Genomic DNA, 12,138 nt, shown 5'->3' on the forward strand with positions numbered 1-12,138 from the left:
TGAAGCTTTGCTTGGTGCAAAACCATCTGGAATAAAAAAAAAATAATGCAACAGTCCCCTCTTTACAAAAATCGCTACAAAAAGGCCTCAACTTGTTAAGAAATGTTTCTCCTAATTTGGAATGCCCAATTCCCAATGTGCTCTAAGTCCTTGTGATGGTGTAGTGAATCGCCTCAGTCTGGGTGGCCTCCACATCTGAGACCGTCAACCCGCACATCTTATCACATGGCTTGTTGAGTGCATTACCGCAGAAATATAGTGCGTGTGGAGGCTTCACGCCATCCACCGCGGCATCCACACCCAACAGAACTGATTGCCCATGAGACAAGATGGCAATAAGTAGGTTGTGTTCTTCCAGTGGATCAATGCTCCAGCTAAGCAACTGCCATTGAGGTGAATGTGAATGTTAATAGACAGCTATTTCCAGGTATTATTGACCTCCTTTGAGCAAACAAGCAAGAGAGTGCAGATCCACATTGTATGGTGGTAGAAGAGATCAAGGACAAACTATCTCACAATTTTAGGGGTACTGAGCAAAGAGAACTGACATACACATAATACAAATACAAAAAATTATATATTTCTGTATGTTCACTTTAAAAAGCATACAAAAAGAATGATTCTTTACCCCACCTTTTAATGTATACTTTGATCATCTGACACTAGGGGGCAATCTCTCTCTCCCAACTCATATTGACTGCATGATGTTTGTGTGAGTTCTGCAGATCTAAAAGATGTTTTGCAAAAATACTGTTTTGCAGATCTAAAATATGAAATGATCAATTTGATATGAGTCTCCTGAGAAACCAGTGAGTTTCTGTGGCTCTGATTTGATTTTGCATTCAGGAACATTGCAATGAAAACAAGTCCACTTGAAGTCTGATTTTCTATTTTTCACAAAGAGGGTTGGGTCAGGCAAAAATACAGTTGCGTAACTGAAAAGACACCATTCGGTTAGTTTACACGTGTGAAAAACCCACAAATGCATGCTAAAATCCATACAGAAAAAGCAAAAATAAAGAAGAGGCTTAATTGTTCAACATGATTGATTCTGAGGCAAACCACACATTTCTTTGCCCAATTTTTGATTTGCCCTGTTCTTTGACAGAACATATACTCGGAAATGAACTGATATTTATATTAACTGGCCATCTGTACCTCTCGTCAATGTAAAATTTTGGTTAACTTTAAGCCTTTCTTCAAAATTTTCAGTGATAAAATGATAAGTTAATCCTTATAATAATAATAATTTGATGGGTGTATGGACAGATGGATGGTGGGATAAATGGAAAGTAATGCCATGTCAGCACCAAAGGTTATTTTCATGGGAAAGAGTAGTTTAAAGCATAATTAAAAAAAACAACAACCTTTCACATCACTGTAAACAGATGCTAATAAAAGAGATGTAAGATGTAAGATTAAGGTCCAGTATTTCACAAACACCCACTGCGTGATTTTGGGGAGCTGAGGTGGAGGGAGAGGGAGATATTTGATGAGCGGAAGAGTGTGCCGGTGGTACATTAACAGAAGCCACATAGTCACTGCTAGAGACACTTCCAGGCTTCTTTACGTGCACTAAAAACCTATGCATTGCACAAAATTATCTCGTATTACATACACGCTCACATGGTTTGCAAACGCTTCTTGAATGTGCCGTTGCTTTTGGCCAATGACAAGAACAGAAAAATACTACAAATTTCTGGTGCTCATTTTTGTGCTAATTTTTTGTGATTGGTTGGACGGTACAGCCCACCCTCATTGTTTGCAACACATAGCCTGCCCCCAAATTGCTTTTAACCAATGCACAAATAATTAAAAATCAAATATTTGATTTAGTATTGTGTTTGCAAACATTTGATTGGGTGGGCAAGACTCACATTTGCCCATGCTTGCATCTGGCCGCACTTGTAAAGTATTATCGAAGATTGAAAATGTATGTGTATATGTCTCCAAAAAATGTCTCCCGCTCTGCTTCGACTCTGGCCTTAATTATAAGTCAGATCTATAGAAGCTCCTCCACCAGTGTCATCCAACAGCTTCAGAGGCATCTCACTGATAAGACAGCTGGATGTTTAATGAGCCTTTTCTCTCTCTTTCATTAGTTGTTGGTGTCACACTGTGGCTTTACACAGGCTTTCACAGTGCTAAATAAAAGCATATATAACCCCCCTCCCTCGCCCAAGTTTTCACTGGGAAAGCGCTAAGGCAACCAGGTTTGTTCTAACACTGTGGTCTGTGGGTGGTAGGTAATCTGATTAGTCAGTGTTCACCCTCATCCTACTCTTACTCTTACTACTCCTACTCTTTTATTACAGGGGGAAAGGGGATGATGGATGTTTTTTATGGGTTTCATTGGAAACATATACCAGATGACACATATACATTTGCACGCAAACTACCGGGGGAATTCACTCAGAATTAATCACACCCACTAATGGCGTTGTTTATGTGCACATGCTGTCTGCGTTGTTTTAGAACTAGACTCCTGAACCGGCTCTTTAAAATTTCGAAAGTGTGCTCAACGACACATCATATCTGGATAAACAGCATCACATGGGAAATCGACATGTTGTTTACAAAAGTTAATGTACCCTAAAATCAACCACATTCAGCTGATATATTGACAAGCAACAACCTCAAACAGATATTATAGCGTGTTGCGTGAGCAACCTCCAATATGTGTTCTGGAAACCAGGAAGTTTTTTTTGTTCACATAAACAATTATGAATGCAATTTGAAGATGTATTTTCCATTTAAAATAACATTTTTACTCCACAGACAGTTAGGTTTAGGGTTGAGGTTTGTGTAAGGGTTAATAAAATATGCATTCCAGTTCACTGTATTACATCATGTACAACTCGCTTTTGGTGCCACTCCATGGAAATTTCCTTTGGAAACTGGAACTCATGCATGCCCATATGTTTAACAACACTTCCAGCTACCATGATGAATAAAAAATATAAATATTTTTTTTAATCAAATTCAGTTTACCACCTGCTTTCTGTGGGCGGGGCAGATTATGAATAGTGAGGTCCCTGGGGCCAAGTTTCTTTAAGGGCCCTCCTCTGCCAATTATCTTCTAGATTGAATTATCTTAAGTTAAGATCCACACAATCCATTTTCACTGATGTAAGTCTCTTTTTATACTCTTTCTGTTATTTACAGTCAGATTAATTCAAATCATACAGATGTGGTTAAAAAAAAAACATTCAGCTGAAACAAATTCGCTGAGCAGGCGCTATTCCTAAAGAGACAGTATACAATTTTAGTGCTTGTAATACGTATCAATGTAAACTCAATGTAAATAATTGTAAAAACTGCAAATTATGAATACAAAAACAAGCATGTAACAAAATATGTGATAAATGTGTAAACATACATAATTTAAAGGGATAATAATACATTATTAATACCTGCATTCTGATACCATATGCAATTTCTTGACATATTATAGTTAAAATGAAGAATCTGTACATTTTTAAAAAGCTAAAATGTGATTTCAAATGATCTCCAATCATGTAACTGTAGGGTTGCATTGCAGTGTACACACGGAACATTTTTGACTGTAAATGTAACAGTGCCAACTAATTTAAAAATACCTGTCATAATCCCTATAATTTGATTATACCGTTGTGTGGATCAAAAAAATAAATAAATACTAATCAAATTCTTTCAAATATGCATACTGCTTTATTGCTTTGGAGGCCATTTGATGGAATTGTATATTAACTTTCACTATTTAAGCAACATCCAACAAACTCTGCAAAGACTTCAGGCAGTTCTGGCTCACACTGCTTTATCTGTTCTTACTCATCTGAATTATAATAATAAATTGAATTTGTATAGCGCTTTTCTCGAACTCAAAGTCGCTTTACAGAGCAAGTGAGAGAAAAAAAAAAAAAAGATATTATTCAGGGACATATAGAGTTGGGAGGGGCAGGGGGCTATGGATAGGCAGAGGTGAATAGATGGGTCTTGAGGCGGGACTGGAAGATGGTTAGAGACTCAGAGGTGTGGGTCTCATGGGGAAGAGAGTTCCATAGCCTGGGAGCTGCCCTGGAAAAGGCTCTGTCCCCAAAACTGCGGAGCTTGGACTTGTGAATGCAGAGGAGACAGGCTGAGTTGGACCTAAGGGACCGTGAGGGTTGGTAGGGGGAGAGGAGGTCAGTGAGGTATGAGGGGGCCAGGTGATGGATGGCTTTGTAGGTAAGTACCAGGATTTTGTATGTGATCCGGTAGGAAATGGGAAGCCAGTGTAATTGTTTTAGGACTGGAGTAATGTGGTGCCAGGATTTGGAGCGGGTGATGAGTCGGGCAGCTGCGTTCTGGACCAGTTGGAGTCTTTTTATGTAGTTTGAGCTGATACCAAAGAGTAGTGAGTTGCAGTAGTCCAGTCGTGAGGAGATGAAGGCGTGAATGAGTCTTTCAGCAGCAGAGGGTGTGAGTAAGGGTCTGATTTTGGCGACGTTACGGAGGTGAAAGAGGTTTTAATGACATGACGGATGTGAGGCTCCAGGGAGAGTGTTGAATCAAAAATCACGCCGAGGTTGCGGGCCTGGGGAGATGGGGAGACAATGGTGTCGTCAGTGGTGATAGTGGTGTTATTGGTTTTGCTGAGAGTGGATTTGGAGCCTATGAGGAGGAATTCTGTCTTATTGCTGTTGAGTTTGAGGAAGTTGTGTTGCATCCAAGTTTTAATAGCAAACAGACAGGAGTTGATGTGGGAGAGGGGAGGATTCTGAGGGGATTTGATGCTGAGGTAGATCTGGGTGTCATCGGCATAACAGTGGAAATTCAGTTTGAAGTGGCGAAGTATCTGCCCAAGGGGGAGAATGTAAATGATGAAGAGCAGGGGGCCGAGTATGGAACCTTGTGGAACGCCTTGGGTGACTGTGACTGTTGCAGAAGTGAGGTTATGAAGAGAGATGAAGTGGGATCTGTCGGAAAGGTAGGAATGGAGCCAGCTGAGTGCAGTACCTTCGATGCCAAGGTCTTTGAGTCTGGTGAGCAGGATGTTATGGCTCACAGTATCGAAGGCTGCACTCAGATCGAAAAGAATAAGGATGTTAAGGGAACCGGTGTCAGCGGAGGTGAGGAGGTAATTGAGAACTTTAAGGAGAGTGGTTTCTGTGCTGTGTAGGGGGCGAAAACCAGATTGGAGAGGTTCAAATTGGTTATTGGCATGAAGATAGGTTTGTAATTGTGAGGCAACTATACGTTCCAGGGTTTTAGACGGAAAGGGGAGGGTGGATATTGGGCGGTAGTTGTTAAGGGAAGAGGGATCCAGACCAGGTTTTTTGAGGATTGGGGTGACAGCGGCAGTTTTAAAAGCAGAGGGGACAGTTCCAAGGGACAGTGAGGAATTGAAGAGGTTAGTGAGGTAGGGGCAAAGGACAGGGAGGCAGGACTTCACGAGTGGAGTAGGGAGGGAGTCAAGTGAGCAGGTAGTCGGTTTGGAAGAGCTGATGAGTTTAGAGATTTCCAGAGTGGTGACCGAGTGAAACTGGGAGAGGAGGCAATGTGGAGAAAGGGGAGGGAGGTCAGGAGGGATAAGGGGGAAAGGGGCCGTGTTAGGGACTAGATTAGATACTGGGAAGTCGGATGCAGGGGATAGAGATTGATAAATTATGTTGATTTTATCAGTGAAAAAGTGAAGGAATGAGTTACAGAGATCCGGAGTAGAGGTAGGGAGGGTATTGGTCCGAGGCTTGATGAGGTTGTTCAATGTGGAGAAGAGGGTTCTGGGGTTTTTACAGGGGTTAGTGAGGATAGTGGAGAGGTAGGCAGATTTGGCAGCAATGAGGGCATCTTTGTAGGCAATGAGGTGGAGTTTATAGGCTTCATGGTGGACTATGAGCGATGATTTTTTTGTCAGGCGTTCTAGTTGGCGGCCGGTTTGTTTCATTTTCCGGAGTGCAGGTGTGTACCAGGGTGACGAATTGTTAAAGGTGACAGTTTTTGTTTTGAGGGGGGCCAGAGTGTTAAGGGAGGTACACAAAACAGAGTTGAGGTGGTTTGTGAGATCATCAGGTGAGGTAAGGGTTGAGTCCAGGTGGAGAGTGGTGGAGAGCAGGTCAGAGAGATGATAGGGATCAATAGATATCAGGTTGCGGAATGTGATTTCTCTGAGGAGGCGGGGGCGTGGGGTTGGAGAAGGAATGGTGAACCGTATCAGTTTGTGATCAGAGAGGGGAAAGAGGCATGGATGGAGGTTGAGCACTGGTTGGTTAGTGGAGCAGACCAGGTGAAGAATGTGTCCTTTTTCATGGGTGGGGAATGTAACATGTTGGATGAGAGTAAAGTTATCCAATAAAATGGTGAATTCTGATGACAGCTTGCAGGTGGGGGAGTCTATGTGGATGTTTAAGTCACTGAGTAGCAGCAGACGTGGAGAGAGAGATGAGGCTACTGTGAGAAGTTCAGTGAAATCGGAGAGGAAGGAGGGATTTAGTTTAGGTGGCCGGTAAATGAGGATAACTGTCATGGAGGAAAGAGCTTTGAAGACGAGATATTCAAATGATGATACTGAAGGGAGGGTGAGTTCAGAGATCCGGAAGTTCTGATTATAGATAACGGCGAGTCCACCTCCACGGCGGGAGGGGCGGGGTTTGCAGATATAATTGTAGCCAGTGGGGGATGCTTGGTTAAGGGAAAAGAAGTCATCGTGTTGTTGCCAGGTTTCGGTGAGCAGAAGGAAATCCAGCGTGTTGTCAAGGATAAATTCATGAAGGGCAGGGGCTTTATTGTTAAGCGATCGGGTGTTAAGGTGGGCAAAGTTGGGCCGGTGAGAGGGTGGTGAGATGGGGGCAGATTGGAAAAATCTGAGATTATCACAGTTAGCAGTGCGTGTGGGGGGTAATGCAGTTGAGGAGGGACAGTGAGTGGATTTGCAAGTGATTGGAGAATAGATATATTTGATGTGCGAATAGCACTGTAGTCCAGTCCGGGTTTTCTGTGCAGCCAAACGTTGCGCTCAGCGCTAAGTGATCCAGCGGGGGAAGCACTCCGATGACGTGGGAGAGGTGCGACAAAGCGTGCAGGTGACCAGATGGATGGAATGGAATGTCCGTGGTGGAAGTAAACAAACTGCGGCGAAAGCTTCTGTGGATATATCGGGGTCGATGTAGAAGTCCGAGCTGTTTGATGACTGGGATGCAGGATGGAATGGAGAAGTTGATTAGTTCGACCAGTTGCAGAGTTGAATATATGAACATGATGCCGAGCGGAGGGACTGAGAGCTCCGTAATAGCAGTTAGTGATGGACTAGGGACACAGAGATGGAGAACTAATGTAAATGCTAAAATTATCCACGGCATGACAGGACGAGATGAAAGTCTCAGTCACGGCTCACATCTGGTGGAGGTTGCCTGTGAGAAAGAAGTAGGCAATCGGTTTTGCCGCTATTGCACCTAGAATTAGCCGGCACGCGTTGATGAACGCGGGCAGCCAGCCTGCTAGCGGCTAACCGACGAGGTGACAGTCCGGTCGTGGTGCCCAAGCGGCTTCGGGAACTAGCTGAGGGACTGTCCAGAGGTAGAGGTACAATAAACACAAATAAAACAGGAACAAAGAAGGAATAGCAGACAGAATAGCAGACGGAGAAATAGCAGACGGAGAAGCGGCGAACAAACAGCGCTAGCGTCCTCTCCTCAGGATGTGTTTTAAAGAATTATGGAGTGCGTTCTAATCAGAAATGATCATCCTATACCCTATTTCTTTTAGAGACTTCACTCTCCACTGTGAGAGCTTTGGAGGGTTGAAAGGTGTGGGGCTCAATAATAGTGATCATTTTATTTTATTGGAAATTCTGTTTGGAACGACCCTACAGCTTGGCAACTATTTGTATTACTCCCAACCAAGTGCTCTGCGAAGGCATAATTTTTGCTGTCAAATTGGCCATGCAATGGCCCCAAGACCCCAAGACTACATTACACTGACAGAATGTTCAAATGAGGCGAGTTTGTAGGGAATGCTCATACTTTTTTCTGAGTGTAAGACCTGTAAACATGTCCAACTTCTAACTTAAAAACTATTTTAAACTTTCAGACAAGTTTTGTCAAACCAAGATAATAGATTGTCTCGACAAACTTTACGTATCTAGTTTAATCAATAATTTTCCAAACACTTTTGCAGAATTTAGAAAGAATTACATAGGTTCACATGACACATATACAGTTTAGAAAGAACTCTATAGATCCTTTGATGTATGTTCTAGAATCTAGAATTGGAATGCCTTTATGTACATCAGATTTTTAAAGAATTCCATATTCCTTTGATGTGACTGTAATTTAGAAGGAATTCCATTGGATCTTTTGATGTGCATTCAATTAGAATGAAATATACAATAATTTGATGCATATAACCTTAAGAAATAACTCCATGGGATCCTTTGATGTAGAATTTAGAAAAGATTCCATAGGATACTTTAATGTGTAAAATTTTAAAAAGAATTTCATGTGATTCTTTGATGCTTACAGAATTGTAATAGAATTCCATAGAATCCGATGATGTATGTAGAATTTTGAAAGAATTACATAAAATAATTTGATCTTCATACAGTCTAGAATGGATTTCATAGGATTATTAGACACATATACAATTTAGAAAGAACTCGACAGGATAATTTGATGTATGTAGAAGTTATAAAGAATTCCATATAATCTTTTTATGTGTGTAGAATTTTAAAAGAAATCCATAGGATCCTATAATGTACATTAAATTAAGAAAGAAACCCATAGGATTATTTGATGTGTGTGCAATTTAGAAAGGACTCCATTGGATATTTTGACGTGCATAAATTTACAAAGATTTCCATGGGATGCTTAAATGCATTTAGAATTTAATTCCACTAGAGCATTTGTTGTATATCCAATTTAGAAATAACTCCATAGGATGCTTTGATGACTGTGGAATTTAAAAAGGACTCAATAGAATCTTTTGATATACATATATTTGATAAAGATTTCCAAAGTATGCTATGAATTTGGAAAGAATTCCATGGGAGCCTTTGAAGTTCAGAGTTTAAAAATAGTTCTTTAGATCTTATTGCAACGTGTTTCCCAGAAACCATCCATTCTAATATTTTAAATTCCAAATACATGTGATAATATTTTTGTTTGCATATGAATGCTTAGATTGGTTGTGATCTGACCTGTGCATCTAGAGGATGGGTGGTGAGGAGTGTGAATTGTTTAATGTGCTTTCCAGAAATGCCTCTGAATGGCATGTCAACTCTGCTCTGTGTCATCTTGTGAGGACCAGGATCCGTTGAGACTTTATCACATGTGGCCAGGCCAGGATAGAGCTGACAGTGAACCGAACTGACGAATTCATAGCGGGCCACATGACAGTGGCAGACCCATAACTGATGAGCCTTTGAATTGTTCCTGACAGCGACTTGTGGAGAGGGGCACGAGGGCTAACAGGACTGCTTAAATATAATTCTGACCCTCTTTAAAACAACATCTCTAAAAATGTCAGAACCTCGAAATAAATGACTGAAAAACAAATAAAAGATTTCTGAGGTTAACGGAGGGAGAGAAATGTTTTCATAAGCAGATAAATAAGGGGCAATTGCTTGTCACTGAAAAAGATGGTGCCTATTGTTAGTTTTAATAGCCCTTCAGATTAGCGTGTGTTCCACAGGCTGTTATGAGAAACAAACAATGACAAAACAGCCAAGTGTTAGACACAGAGTTGTCTCTATAATGTTTGCTTTACAGGAATAGTTTACCCAAACTAGACAATTCTGTCTTCATTTACTTACCCTCATTTCAACCGCCACAAGACCTGCTTTCTTTCTTGAAAAAAAAAGGTAGTAGTTTAGTAGGATGTCTGAGCTGCTCTCTTCCATTCAATGAAAGAGAATTGTCACTGGAACTGTCAAGCTCCAAAAAGGACAAAAAGCACAATAAAAGCATAATAAATGTAGCCTATATCACATGTGCACTCTATTCCAAGCCTTCTGACGCCATATAATAGCATTGTGTGAGGAGCAGACTGACACTTAATCAATTATTCACTGAAAATCTTGCTTGACAGCCGTGGTCACCATTTACTTTCATTGTATGGAAAAGAGCTCAGACATTCTCCTATAAATAACTATATATGCTCATATAAATTCATATATTATAGCCAGCTAGGGGCTACAATGTGGAGTAACATCAAAGATGCTAGTTCTAGTCTTTATTTCTATGGTAACAGGGCTTTATGTTGTATTTCATTCTTATGTGCATTTTAATGAGCATATTTTTAAATGGAAGTCATGCATGTCGACCCTGAATGAGCTGCACAGTGATAATCAGATTAAGAGATAGCACATTGAATCTGTAAACCAGAATTATCCTAATCAATTTTACAATCTGCCTGCTTACCTGAATTATGAATGCAACGATTTATTCATACTTGGATTCATTTCTCTCAGCATACTGAATATGTTATTACAATCAAGGTTCAAGCACAAGTAAAGTGGCAATTTATACTTTATACACCCCATTTTATGGCTCTGTTATACTGTGTGTGAAAATATCCAATATTTGAATTTGTAAAAAGCAAGCAAGCAGAAATATATTCATGACTTTTCCTATGTTTGTGACAAAAAGAGAAGTGGAAGAATATTTTAAAGGAATACTTCATCCAAAAATATATATTGTCAAACTTTCATAGAATGAAAATAAATGGGGACGGAGGGTGTTGAGATTAAAAAATGACAAAAAAAGAATTATTAAAGTAGTTCGTAATGACTTTCGCTATATACCAATCCTTCTGAAGTCATACAATAGCTTTGTGTGATGAGCAGACAGAGATGTAAGTTATTATTCAATTAATATCTTGCTGTCTGCTGTAACATTCAAATCTCATTTGCACCTCTGCATATTTAAACTTGGTCGCAATCAGTTATGACACCAGAGAACCAGTGGCATCATTGGTGCTGTCAGATATTGCATGATATGTGTTGATACAGCATATTTAAATGTACGCAAACATAAATGAGATTTGAGAGCTATGGCAGAGAGGAAGAAACCCCTACTTGGGTGACATGCCTTAAAAATGTACAGTGTCTGACCAGAAATGCATTTATGCTTGCAAAACCTTCTACAAATTATAAGATGTGTGGCAGGTGGAATACAAATAACAGGGGTTAAACTCAGACAATTAGCAGATTACGCCACAATGGGATTTACACCCAAAGAATTAGTTAGTTTATTCTAGCAAGGCACTCAAGTTCGTTGATTGATTAGCCAGAGACAGTGGTCCAGCACAAAAATATAATTTTATTTCTTTTTAAAATCAAAAGCACACACACACACACACACACAATACTTCGTTCCAACAAGTGTTTGGTCTTCACTGCAAACCTATAAGCTAATTTATCACAATAAACAAGATACACTAAACACAAAATCAACAAAACACACACAATCCTTACACTCTAATCAGAACACACTCTAATCAGAACACACACACTCATCAAAAAGGGAAAGGGATAGTGCGGAATCTTACCAGTGGGAGGCTAGTGGCTCCAGCAATGAGCATCCGTGGAAAACACCCCAATCACACATGCTGAGTTCACACACAAACATAAGGAAATGACCACAATCGGTGAACACACAGCCACTGCACACACCAAGGGACCCACCACCGCCAGAGGCACTGCTCCCACTGACAGTTCTTCGCACCTGAACAGAGGAGAAACAGATGAAAAGTTAACCACACAATTTCATACACACAAATTACAGTAGCCCGGTGGCTAATAAAGCACCCGTTCTAGGCCCAAGATTGAACTAGGGCTAACAATATAAATGAGACAAACAAAACACCATAAATCAAAATGAACAATCAAACATAAACAGAACAAAATAAACCATACACAATAATAAACAGAATGACAAAAATGCCACACTGAGGATCAGCAACTTCCAAGGTCTCCCGTCAATGTGAACAAATCAAACAAACAAAAAGAATCAAAACAGAACAATCACAACAAATAGGTCCATCACTTTGGATATCGACAGCAGGAGAAATACAGGAGTTCACAGAAATAAACACCTCAAACAACTTAGCCAATGCAAGTTGCCCGTTTAACTTGAAGTAACCGCGGGGCCGGTGATATTGGTCCCGTGGAAAAGAGCAGCCGGA

Source organism: Xyrauchen texanus, chromosome 44 (genome assembly GCF_025860055.1).
Source record: "Xyrauchen texanus isolate HMW12.3.18 chromosome 44, RBS_HiC_50CHRs, whole genome shotgun sequence".
NCBI classification, from domain to species: Eukaryota; Metazoa; Chordata; class Actinopteri; order Cypriniformes; family Catostomidae; genus Xyrauchen; species Xyrauchen texanus.